The sequence below is a fragment of the Triticum dicoccoides genome, chromosome 1A (assembly GCF_002162155.2).
Source record: "Triticum dicoccoides isolate Atlit2015 ecotype Zavitan chromosome 1A, WEW_v2.0, whole genome shotgun sequence".
Taxonomy (NCBI): domain Eukaryota; kingdom Viridiplantae; phylum Streptophyta; class Magnoliopsida; order Poales; family Poaceae; genus Triticum; species Triticum dicoccoides.
In genome coordinates this window covers 287,090,467-287,104,301 of record NC_041380.1, presented here as the reverse complement: position 1 = coordinate 287,104,301, position 13,835 = coordinate 287,090,467, and the positions used below count along the sequence as shown (strand labels likewise).

The 13,835-nt window shown below is 44.7% G+C and overlaps 1 long non-coding RNA gene across 1 annotated transcript; it reads left to right on the top strand.

Annotated features, from left to right (window-relative positions):
* Positions 1-8,619: 8,619 nt before the first annotated feature.
* Positions 8,620-11,118, top strand: LOC119269149. Its single transcript, XR_005133482.1, has 3 exons — positions 8,620-8,811; positions 8,942-9,763; positions 10,674-11,118. It is a non-coding gene; the product is annotated as an uncharacterized LOC119269149 (long non-coding RNA).
* Positions 11,119-13,835: the final 2,717 nt, after the last annotated feature.

Sequence of the window (13,835 nt, the reverse complement as noted above, 5' to 3'; positions counted from 1 at the left end):
GCATTGAGACAGACATTAAGTTGAAGCCAAGGGATTCAACAAGCATGACTTTATCCATGTGTTGATCCTTTGAGATTGCAACTCTACCTAGACCCAATACCTTACTTTTACCAGTGTCAGCAAATGTGATGTGGCTCTTGTCGGATGGACGTAAGGTTGAGTCCATAAGAAGACTTCTTTTGCCAGTCATGTGATTTGTACACCCACTGTCAATAATCCATTCTGAAGACGCTGGTGTCGTACCCTACAGTGCAGTTAGGGGGATAGGCTTCACCAAGAGCATTATGAAGCAAAAACATTTGACGAACCAATGGGTTATGAAAGCTTAGATCCAGGTTAGGACTAATAGGGAGAGTAGCAAGCGATTCAGGTACGAAGTACATAGTAAGACCATTTGGGCATTTGATCTTGTGCCCTACAAGATGTTTAAGGTCCCCAGCAATAGCGTCAGACGATTTTGGTTTTCTGCTGGAGACCTTTCCCTGCAAAAGAGAGTTAAGCTTTCTTAGCCACCCACATCAAGGGCGGCTTAGAAGCAATAAGTCTAAGTGCAACATCTGAGAATTTGGCTTTGAAGCCTTAGCAAACAGTCTTGCAGGCGGACAATAGTACTCATAAGAATAAGCAGAATAGTTATTGGTCTTATGAACATGGCGGTTTGATGAACCGCTCTCATATTCATATGCCTGAGTATGGTTTCCCTGCAAAACATTTGCGTTAGTGCGACTCAGGTGAGTCCTCTGTCTGTATGAAGCCTTTGGACCGTATGAAGCCTTTGGTCTGAGGTTTGTCTTCTTCACGTGAGGTGTCATGATGACATTCACAGGAAGACTCTCCAGACACCTTTTCGGAACCCAGATCTTCTTCATAGGAGGTCCATTCCTGCAGTTAGTACCAATGTACCTGGCAAACACTTCATCATTCTGATTCTTAAACAATATATAGTTTGCATCAAAGGATTCATCAATGATAATGGGGTTAGCACAAGTGAAGCCAGATAGATTGGATGGATCTGCTGAAGGTTCCTTTGCAGCAACCCACATGGTTTTGGGGTACTGCTCAGGTTTCCAGTAAGAGCCATCTGCATTCATTTTCCTTACGAACCCTACACCCTCTTTCCTAGGGTTTCGGTTCAGAATCTGCTTTTTCAGGACATCAGATAGCGTCTGATGCCCTTTAAGACTTTTGTACATCCCTGTTTCAAGCAATGTCTTCAACCTAGCATTCTCATCAGCAATAGCGGTGGTATCCTCAGCAAAGGGGTTAGTTACCACATCAACAGTTGAAGATATTGCAACAGCAGCAGCAGTAGAACATTCAGCAACAGAAGCAGCATTATCACGCTCAATGCATTTAAGACATGGTGGTTCAAATCCTTCCTGAGCGGGACTAGTCTGTTTGGCGCGAAGTGACTCGTTTTCCGTTTGAAGTTCTTCATGAATCACTCTCAATTTCTCAAGATATTGCTTCCTTTGAAGATAATCATAGGAAAGCTTTTCATGAGTTGTTGAGAGAGTTTCATGACGACTTTCAAGTTCCTGATACTTAACGTGAAGATTTTTTATGTCTTCAATTAAGGATTCAGATCGAGTCATTTCAGCACCTAACAGATCATCGCTTCTATCTAACAGTTTTTGAATATGTTCCATAGCTTTCTGTTGTTCAGTTGCAATTTGTTTTGTAGCTAGGTTTTGAACCACAATCAGAGTCATCGTCGCTAGATGTTTGATAGTGAGTAGTGCGTGTGTTTATCTTGGCACCGCGTGCCATGAAGCAGTAGGTAGAAGCGGAGTAGTCCTTGTCATTTGCATCGGTGTCGGTGATGAAGTCATTGTCTTCAGTGTTGAAGATGGACTTGGCAACGTATGCTGTAGCCAGACTTGCGACGCCTGAGTCGGATTCCTCCTCAGACTCCACCTCCGCCTCCTCAGAAGTAGACTCCTCCTCTGAATCCATTTCCTTGCCAACAAACGCACGTGCCTTGCCAGATGAGCTCTTCTTGTGTGATGAAGACTTTGAGGAAGACTTGGAAGAAGACTTTAAGTATTTCTTCTTCTTCTTGTCGTCAGAGTCATATTCCTTGCTCTTCTTCTTCTTTTTGTTCTCATTGTCCCACTGTGGACACTCAGAGATGAAGTGGCCAAGTTTCTTGCACTTGTGACATGTTTTCTTCTTGTAGTCATGAGCAGGAGCTTCATCATTCCTTGAACTTGATCGGGAAGACTTTCTGAAGCCTTTCTTCTTGGTGAATTTTTGGAACTTCTTGACAAGCATAGCAAGTTTCCTTCCAATGTCTTCAAGATCATCAGAACTGCTGTCAGATTCTTCTTCAGATGAGGAGACAGCTTTTGCCTTCAAGGCACGAGTTCTCCCATAGTTTGGACCGTAGATATCTCTTTTCTCCGAAAGCTGAAACTCATGTGTGTTGAGCCTCTCAAGTATGTCAGACGGATCGAGTGTCTTGAAATCAGGAAGTTCTTGAATCATCAGGGCCAGGATGTCAAACGAACTATCAAGTGATCTCAACAGCATCTTGACGACTTCGTGTTTGGTAATCTCAGTGGCGCCGAGGGCTTGAAGCTCATTTGTGATGTCAGTGAGTCGGTCAAATGTGTGCTGGACATTCTCATTGTCATTTCGCTTGAAGCGGTTGAAGAGGTTGCGAAGGACACTGATTCTCTGATCTCTTTGGGTTGAGATGCCTTCATTGACCTTGGAGAACCAGTCCCAGACCAGCTTAGATGTCTTCAAAGCACTCACACGGCCATACTGTCCTTTGGTCAGATGACCACAGATGATATTCTTGGCAGTAGAGTCCAGTTGAACTAATTTCTTGACATCAACAGCAGTGACACCTTCTCCAGCCTTGGGAACGCCGTTCTCGACGACATACCATAGGTCGACGCCAATGGCTTCAAGATGCATGCGCATCTTATTCTTCCAGTAGGGATATTCAATTCCATCGAAGACGGGGCACGCAGCGGAGATTTTAATTATCCCTGCAGTCGACATAGCTAAAACTCCAGGTGATTAAACCGAATCACACAGAACAAGGGAGCACCTTGCTCTGATACCAATTGAAAGTGCGTTATATCGACTAGAGGGGGGTGAATAGGTGATTTTTATGAAAGTATTCAGAACATAGAAGTTTTGAAGACAAACGATAAAACTAAACCTATTACCATGCATCAGAAGGTAGACTACACTAGGCAAACCATAGTCAAGTATTCAATGAAGTGAACGCACAAAGACTAATAGCAGCTAGGTAGTAAGGATCAGGTAGGAAGTTATTGTGAAGCCAAACAGAACACGCAGTCACTCAGTGAAGACAAATGATAGTGCAAACATACAATGACTTCACAAGGAGTAACAGTAAGTAAAGTGAAGTGAAGATGAAACCAGTGGCTCGTTGAAGACAATGATTTGTTGGACCAGTTCCAGTTGCTGTGACAACTGTACGTCTGGTTGGAGTGGCTAGGTATTTAAACCTTAGGACACATAGTCGTGGACACCCAGTCCTGAACACGCAGCTCAGGACACCCAGTCCTCACCGTATTCTCCTTGAGCTAAGGTCACATAGACCTCGCCCAATCACTCTGGTAAGTCTTCAAGGTAGACTCCCAAACCTTCACAGACTTCGTTCACCGGCAATCCACAATGTCTCTTGGATGCTCAGAACGCGACGCCTAACCGGCTGGAGGATGCACAGTCCTCAAGTGTAATAAGTCTTCAGATCACACAGACAAGAAGACTTAAGTGATGCCCAATTCTCTCTGGCTCTGGTGGTTAGGGCTTTATCCTCGCAAGGAATTCTCTCTCAAAGGCTTCGAGGTGGGTTGCTCTCAAACGACAAAAGCCGTACTTTCAATCTGAGCAGCCAACCGTTTATGGTTGTAGGGGGTGGGCTATTTATAGCCACTTGGCAACCCGACCTGATTTGTCCGAAATGACCCTGGGTCACTAAGGAACTGACACGTGTTCCAACGGTCAGATTTCAAACTCACACGGCAACTTTACTTGGGCTACAAGAAAAGCTGACTTGTCCGACTCTGGACAAGATTCGCTCTCATAGTCTTCACTCAAAGACATAGGTTTTTGGTTTAGGCATCACTTCAGTCATTCTAACTGGTTCTCTTGGACCCCACTTAACAGTACGGTGGTTCCTATGACTCAACACAAAAGAAAAAGAACTACAAAAGATCTAAGTCTTCGAGCTCCATAGGCTTCATATAGTGTCTTATATGTGAATATCTTCATATACCACCTTTGACTTCAATGTCTTCATACATTTTTAGGGGTCATCTCTGGTAGTAAAACCGAATCAATGAGGGACTTCTACCTGTGTTATCCTGCAATTCTCACAAACACATTAGTCCCTCAACTAGGTTTGTCGTCAATACTCCAAAACCAACTAGGGGTGGCACTAGATGCACTTACAGGACTAAACTTCCCACCACCTGCCATCTCATACATGGGCCTCAAGATTAACCAGGGATTAGTGTCTTATATGGGCCTAAGCCCATCCATAATCCAACAATCCCCCACCAGATCTCGAGGCACATAAGTTTGTTAACTATTCCAAACAATGTTTGATATACCAGAATTTTCAGTGGGGACTGTTAAGTTGAACTTCCACCTAGGGCAACAGCATTCGACTTCTTCACAACTGAACAATGAACTATGCCTTGAATTGTCAGTTTGGCGTGCAGAAGTTTCGCCTATTGTCAGCTGATACGTGGCTGCCGAAGGCTAAACCCCACGGGTGGAGCTTATTAGTCATACTCCGTACCTTCTCATCAGCTTACTAGAGATTACCCAATCTCATAGACCGTGACCAACAATCGGGCTCACATAGGTGTGTTCTTCAAAAGCATGCTCTGTAGGTTAGCATCTTGCTTACATAAGATTTGGAACACATTAAGATAAAAGTCAGCCTGCCTTACAGAATTGAGAGTATTACTGCATCTCCAACAGAGTGGGTTTATTAAGGATACGCTCCTCAGTTGACCGCTGGATTTTTTTCCCAGGTCATAATTCATGGGATCTCCGATCGCATAGGTTGTTTTACCCCCATGGCAACTTACATGGGTCTCATACCCATCTCCCTCGATGCATTTTCTATCACAATCTGTGATAGCCCTTTCGTAAAAGGGTCTTCCAGATTCTTAGCCATCTGGATATAATCCAACGCTATTACCCCAGAGTTTCTTGATTTTCTGACAGATTTCAATCTTCTTCTTATGTGCTTTGTGGATTTCATGTTGTCCTTTGAAGTCTTAGCCTTGGCAATCATCGTTTGATTGTCACAGTTCATAAGGACAGTCGGCATTGGTTTGTCAACCACCGGCAAATCCATCAAAAGCTCTCGAAGCCATTCTGCTTCGATGCATGATGTGTCTAATGCTGTGAGTTCTGCTTCCATAGTCGAGCTGGTTAACATCGTCTGCTTGTAAGACTTTCAGGAAACAGCACCACCACAAGTGTGAAGCCATGTGCACTTGTGGCTTTCATGTCATCAGCATCAGATATCCAATTCGAATCACTATACCCCTCAAGTACCGTCGGGTACCCAAAATAGTGAATTCCATAGTTCATAGTACCTTGCAAGTAACGCATCACTCGCTCAACAGCATGCCAATGCACATCTCCCGGACTGGAAACAAACCGTCTTAGTTTGCACACAGCAAATGAGATGTCAGGATGAGCAGCACATGCTAGGTACATCAGTGAACCAACCACTTGAGAGTATCTCAATTGATCTACGGCCATGCCTTCGAAATTTCGAATCCGCACACTAGAATAATATGGTGTTGCAGAAGGTTTGCAGTCTGAATATCCAAACTGGCTCAAAATCTTGTCAACATAGTGGGATTGCAAAAGCGTAATTTCACCCTCAGAATTTCTCAGTAGCTTGATATTCAAGATAACATCAGCCACACCCAGGTCTTTCATCTCAAAGTTATGAGATAGAAAGGCCTTGACCTCCTGAATGACTTTGAGGTGGGTCCCAAATATTAGTATGGCATCGACATATAGACATAGTATAACTCCTTCGTGCCCACCATAGCGATAGTATACACATTTGCCAGCTTCATTCACAACAAAGCCAACAAATGTCAGAGTAGTGTTGAACTTCTCATGCCATTGCTTAGGCACTTGTTTCAGGCCATACAAATATTTCACTAGCTTGCACACCTTTCTTTCCTGACCATTTACTATAAATCCATCTGGCTGTTGCATGTAAATTTCCTCGTCTAGCTCTCCGCTAAGGAAAGCCGTCTTAACGTCCATCTGATGGACGAGAAGACCATGCGAGCCAGCCAAAGCGAGTAACACTCGAATGGTTGTCATTCTAGCCACAAGTGAATAAGTGACGAAGAAATCTTCTTCTTTTTTCTGGGTATAACCCTTGGCCACAAGCCTCGCCTTGTACTTCTCAACAGTACCATCAGGCCTAAGCTTCTTCTTGAACACCCACTTACATCCCAATGGTTTACAACCATAAGGACGATCAGTGATTTCCCATGTCCCATTAGCCAAGATGGAATCCATCTCGCTACGGACCGCATCCTTCCATTAGTCAGCATCCGAGGATGCATTGGCTTCTGAAATAGAACTCGGAGTGTCATCATCCACGAGGTACACGAGGAAATCATCACCAAAGGACTTTGCAATCCTCTATCTCTTGCTCCTAACAGAAGCTTCCTCGTCATCCGCCGTGGAACTCTCATCACTTTTATGTTCATAGTATTTCATTGGAATGGCAGGTTCAGGAGTCTCAGCAGATTCCAGTCTAGAAGTGCTTTGCATATCTCTCATGGGGAAAATATCCTCAAAGCATGTAGCATCCCTAGACTCCATGATCGTATCGACCTTCAAGTCGTGTACATCAGATTTCACAACTAGAAATCTATAGCCAACGCTATGCTTGGCATAGCCAAGAAAAACGCAGTCCACGGTCTTTGGTCTCAACTTGCGCTTTTTTGTTATCAGCACGTTGACTTTCGCCAAACAACCCCAAGTTCGCAAGTAAGAGAGTGTAGTTCTTTTCTTTTCCCATTGCTCATAAGGAGTAGTCTCATTATCCTTTGTGGGAACTTTATTCAGGACATGACACGATGTCAATACAGCCTCCCCCCACCATGCCTTGGATAAACCCGTTGTATCTAACATGGCGTTAACCAAATCAGTTAGAGTACGGTTTTTCCGTTCAGCAATCCCGTATGATTGGGGTGAGTAGGGAGGTGTCCTCTCATGAATAATACCATGTTTCGCACAGAATAAATCAAACTCTTTAGAAAAGTACTCTCCACCATGATCAGACCGGACTCATTTTATTTTCGTCTCAAGTTGGTTCTCAACTTCAGCCTTATAGACTTTAAAATAGTGTAGAGCCTCATCCTTAGTATTTAACAAATACACATAGCAGAATCTAGTGGAATCATCAATCAGAGTCATGACGTATTTCTTTCCACTTTTAGTCAACACACCATTCATCTCACAGAGATCTGAATGTATGAGCTCTAATTGTGCTAGGTGTCTCTCCTTCGCAAGCTTGTGAGGCTTACGAGGTTGCTTAGCTTGCACACACGCATGGCACTTAGAGCCTTTGGCTAAAATGAAACTCGGAATTAAGTCCATCTTAGCTAGCCGCGTCATACAACCGAAATTTATGTGACAAAGACGTGAATGCCAAACCTTAGATTCGTTTACATCGGAATGAATTTGGTTCACGATTTTATTGCAGAATCCTCTCGAGAAAGGCGAAACAAACCACCACAATCATATACTTTTTCAACAAATAGTCCATACCGAGATACGACTACTTTGTTAGACTCAAATACTAACTTAAACCCTTTTTTACATAGAAGGAAGCCACTAATGAGATTCTTCTTTATGGCGGGGACATGTTGCACGTTCATCTGTTGCATGATCTTTCTTGAAGTAGACTTCAGATCTACCATGCCAACACCATGAACAGAAGCATGTGTGCCATTCCCCATCAGGACGGAACAATTTCGTGCGACCTGGTAAGAAGAAAACAAAGACACATCGTGCACGGCTCGGCTCATTCCCGCAACCCGCGGCAAAAGCTAAGAGTTGCAAAAGTGAAATGAAAAATTATCATTTTTGTCATGGAATGGCAAAAGTGATATATTATCAAAAGCTAAGAGTGGCAAAAGTGAGATGTCAAATTCTAGAGTGGCATAATGAAAGTTGGCAAAAACTAGAGTGGCAAAAACAAAGTTTTTTCCTTTATAAAGAGGTCTCGGCTCTCCTCAACTAGCAAGGTGGGACTAAACTTCTCATCACCTGCCATCTCATACATGAGCCTTAAGATTAATCAGGGATTAATGTCTTATATAGATCTATACCCATCCATAGTCCAACAGTTTTTTTTCTGTTGCGGGCTATTTTGCTAGTTAAAGGAAAAAGCAACTGGACGGGTGGATCACGCCGGGCGTGCATGGGCATGCCTGGATGCTTCCGGTTGAAACAAGCATGCCTGCCGACATGGGAATGATGAAAAGACGGAAAGCTTAATAGCTGCTGGTGGCACGCGTCGCCTTACTTGATTCTCCTTGGACGGGGGGTACTTAACCGACGATACTTCCAGCGCAAACCATTCTCCCGGATTGATTCCTTGGCTTTCCCCGCCCCTCCCCTCCCCTCCCTTCCATAATCCCTCCATTTAACCCCCTCCGTTTGCTTCGCTCTGCCTGCCTCATCCTCGTGCTTAAGCTTCTCGCCATCAGCTGGGAGAGATATCTTGAGCAGAGCAGCAGGAGGAGCCACAGCTTCAGCCTTCAGGTACGTACGCTGATATATACGGTTGTTTTCCCACCAGGCAGAGCTCATATACTATATCTTTGACAGTAGTTCGGGGCTACATGTTCGTCACTCGTCAGTGAGATGTTTTCTTTCCCTCCTCGTTTTGCAGGTCGCGCGTCAGAGCACCAGCAGCCGGCAAGATGCAGATGGTACTGATAATCTCGCTGCCCCTCGTGGCGCTGGTGGTGATCATCGCCATCATCCTTTGCATCGTCTGCCGTTAACCAGCCAGCCAGCTCGCCTCGCCGGATGTTGCGTATCATGTAGCCTCGTAGTAGTAGTGTTGTTGCTGCGTCTGTCTCATACTGTCATCGTGTATTTTGTCTGCAGCTCTTGCTCGGTGTGATCGCTATCCCCTTTTCTCCTACTAGCTTCTCGACATGAAATGTACTATTGAGTATTGATTGATCCATGTGTCTGTTCGTGTGTGTGCGGGTGTCAGTACAGTGCATACTGCCGTGTAATGTAAGCTCTTGACTTTGTCGCAAAAAAAGGAAGCTCCCGAAGAATTCTTCAGATATTGGCCACGCTTCTTTCAGCAGAGTGTGATCGCCGCGTCTGTCTTTCGTTTGCGCTCACCCCTGGTTGTCCGTCCAACCAGACGCACGCACGTGGCGCACCGTCCACCGGACGCAGACGTCTCCCTGACACCTGGGCCCGGGCGTGGCTCCGGGGTCCTCGGTTCACACTCGCGAGCCACACGTCACGCGTTTTTCCGCTTCTACTTTCTTCCTTTCTTCTCCACTCCAATCTTCTCTGCCTGATTAGCGATTATTTTAGCCCACGCACCGGCACCAACACCACTTGCCCCATCGCCGCCAAGCTCCACTGCTCCGCTCCTCCCCTCCGCCTCCCTCCCAAGCCTCTCGTCTCCGACGGATCAAGGAAGGAGGCCAGGAGCAGCAGCAAGATCAGCAGCTCGATTGGGCAGGTACTGTGCTAGACAATTAATTCTCATCTTGTCCCTGTCAAATCTTGTTTTTTGTTTTTGGATTTATTCCTCAGTGAGCTCCAGGACTCACGCACGGGTGACCCCTCTGTTGACTGGCTCCAAGAGTGATCCAGTCGGTACTGCTCTGCAGCTTTCGAATAGCGAGTACAAGTACTAATTATTTAGCTCGAATTAGACCACCCAGCTGCTGCTTAGGATTGAGTAGCACTAGCAGTTGTTCTAATTCAGTCAAATCGGAGGGAGTTTCACCAATTATAATGGATCAGGAACCTATAGTCCACCACCTACATCACCTACAATCTTCTGTTGTAGAGAGCTTTATTTAGCCAGGTTTGACCCATGCGAAAGGACGGCACGCCAACGAGGAATCGAATCCATCGTTTCACTGATAATTGTCTAATTGATGTGGTCATTCAAGGGAATTAGATCCCCATCCCCCCACCTTTGGTAATAATTAAGGGGCTGGCTTTGCCTTTGCTGAGCATCCAAGCCTCGAACAAGCCAAGATCGAGGCGGATGCTTGACAAGTTGCAAGCAATCCTTACAAGATTTGGTGCGGCTCAGGAAATATGAATTACAAGTTCTTTCAAATTTGAACTAAAACCATGATGTTTATTTTGGATCGGAGGGAGTAACTCATTCCCGTTTGAATCTTTCTGCGCGATTAGAGGGTCTGACCCACTGTTGGAGCATTAGATCCACAGGCGGCCGTTGAACAGCAGTTCAGGCCTTCAGGGAGAGATAGACTGAAAAGGCAATGGCATAGCATTTTGATATTGCTTTGCTTTCTACCCCTCTTGAGAGCTGAGACTTCAGAGTAGCACTTTTCTGTTTCTCGACGTAAAAAACCAAGAATGAAAGATTAAATTTTCGATTATTCTGTCTGCAGGCAAGGGGCGGATGGAGTTCGTGCTCATCGTATCCCTGCCGCTCCTCATCCTGATCCTCATCATCGCCGTCGTCCTCTGCATCGTCTGCCGCTAGCCACATGCCGACGCCAAAGCGCTCGTCTCTGCTCGGTCTGCTGTGACTGTGGTCGCACCATATGTTGTGTTAATCAATCCAATATTACATCATGACTCGGCATAGAAAAGAAAAGAAAAAAGGCTCCTCTCCACCACCATTTCTATTTTTCTGTTCTGTCACTGTGGTGTGATTAGCTGGCTATAGCTTTACTGGCTTTCCTGATGGCAACAAAAGCATCGATCCCGTGCGTCGATGCGCAATGCATATGATATACTTATGTGGCTGTAAAAAAAGAGAACAAATTCCGTTCCTGCTCTGATTGATTCGGGGAGGTTGAATACCTGGAAGTGCATCTTCTTTTTACTGTATCTTTTCTTCACGTTCTTCCGAGTTGTTCCAGATCAGAATGTTGCGGCCTTGCAGGTTCAGGAGGCTGATGCGCCCTGACCAGCTTTCAGGTTGCGAATCTACTATGTGCCGTGCTCCCAGTTCATACTTTCGTCTACTTTGTACCATTTGTCGCGCCGCCCCACGAGAAAAGGCGCCCGATTTCTTAGCGAAGAAACGTAGCGCGAAGCCGGCCGAATCTGACAGAGTGGAATAACGCCTTGTGCCCAGTCCCCACGCATTCCCTGTGTTCCAGTCTGCATGTTTCTTGGCTGAGCGGAAAGAGCTTGAGAAGCATGAAGAGCCCATATAAAACTCACGAAACTACTTTGCGCAGGACAGGGCGTGGCCGATGTAAAAGATATGTTTGGGAAACTGCACGACACCCAATATGGGTGTGACTATCTCATATAGAGGGTGTTTGGATCACTAGTGACTAGAGACTAGTAGTAGTCACTTTTAGTCAGTAAACCTTCAAACATCCCTGACTAATGGGTGACTAAAACTAGTGTAGTCCCTAGTCACCCCACCCCCAACTAAAAGTGACTAAAGTCTCTCTAATTAATTGGCGGGCCCATCCTGTTGCGGGCACAAGGGAGAGAAGAGAGATAAATGGAAGGGAGAGAGAAAAATTTAATACTGAGACATTTAATGCTGACTAGTAGTAGTCACCTTCCAAACAGGGCCTGACTAAAAAACTTTTAGTCTGACTACTACTAGTCACATGACTAGAGAGTATCCAAACACCCTCATATTCTCTCCGTTTCAAAATATAGAGCGCCCGCGCTTTCCGAGGTCAAACTTTGACCATAAATTTAACGAACGAGACCGACTGCAGCGGGAGAAAAAGTTACATAATTAAAAACTTCTTTCGAATACGAATTCATTGATATAACTTTTGCTCCCGCCGCAATCGGTCTTGGTAGTTAAAATTACGGCCAAAATTGAAGCACAGAGATAGAGGAAGCACTATATTATGAAATGGAGAGAGTATATATAAGCTTACACTGTGGTGTACAAATACAAGATACAGGGGTATACATAGAAACTATGTATAAATTGTGCCTACAACCAGTTAGTCACACCACAGTTTTTCTGTTCTGTCACTGTGGTGTAATTAGCTGGCTATAGCTTTACTGGCTTTCCTGATGGCAACAAAGCTGGCTATTATCTGGCTATGTATAAACTATGTATAAATTGTGCCCACTATGGTGTGATTAGCTGGCTATTATCTAACACCCTTGCTCAATCTTAACTGTGGCGTGAAGTACGATGTAAGTTAAAATTGTGCCTACAACCTTCAAACTGCGGTTGTGGAAGTGGCTTCGTGAACTTGACATGAAGAAGTTTCTGTGCAACACGTTCCCTCATAAAATAATAGTCAACCTCGATGTGCTTGGTACGAGCATGAAAAACTGGATTAGATGAATGATACGTCGCACCAATATTATCACACCAAAGAACCGGTGGCTGCTCTTGAGAGACTCCCAACTCTCTCAACAGAGACTATACCCAAATAAGCTCAGCTGTGGCATTGGCAACCATCTTGTACTCTGTTGCAGTGCTACTCCGAGATACTGTGGCCTGCTTGCGCGCACTCCAGGCGATCAAGTTGCGACCAAAGAAGATAGCATAGCCCCTCGTTGATCGTCGGTCATCCAGGCTCCCAGCCCAATCTGCATCAAAGAACGCCAAGGGAGCACTCGAAGAGGTAGACCGAAGATGCAAAAAATAGGAGACATTATGAGAGATGTAACGCGATATACGCTTCACAGCTGACCAGTGTGAAGTCCGAGGAGCATGAAGATATTGGCACATATGGTTGACCGCATAAGAGATGTTCGGCCGTGTGATAGTCAAGTACTGTAAAACCACCAACAATAATGTGATACTTTATAGCATCATCGGAAGGAAGCAAGGCACCAGACATAGGGGAGGTAGCATGATTGCATTGCAACATACTAGCACGTCACAGCAAGTCCAATGAATACTTATATATGCTGAGTGAGAATTAGGCAAGCAGGGGACCATGAAACTGAAGGAAATATGCCCTAGAGGCAATAATAAAGTTATTATTTATATTTCCTTATATCATGATAAATGTTTATTATTCATGCTAGAATTGTATTAACCGGAAACTTAGTACAGGTGTGAATACACAGACAAACAGAGTGTCCCTAGTATGCCTCTACTTGACTAGCTCGGTAATCAAAGATGGTTATGTTTCCTAACCATAGACATGTGTTGTCATTTGATGAACAGGATCACATCATTATAGAATGATGTAATGGACAAGACCCATCTGTTAGCTTAGCATATTGATCGTTTCGTTTTATTGCTATTGCTTTCTTCATGACTTATACATGTTCCTCTAACTATGAGATTATGCAACTCCCGAATACCGGAGGAACACCTTGTGTGCTATCAAACGTCACAATGTAACTGGATGATTATAAAGATGCTCTACAGGTGTCTCGGATGGTGTTTGTTGAGTTGGCATAGATCGAGATTAGGATTTGTCACTCCATGTATCGGAGAGGTATCTCTGGGCCCTCTCGGTAATGCACATCACTATGAGCCTTTCAAGCAATGTGTCTAATGAGTTAGACACGAGATGATGCATTACGGAATGAGTAAAAAGACTTGCCGGTAACGAGATTGAACTACTATGATGATACTGACGATCGAATCTCGGGCA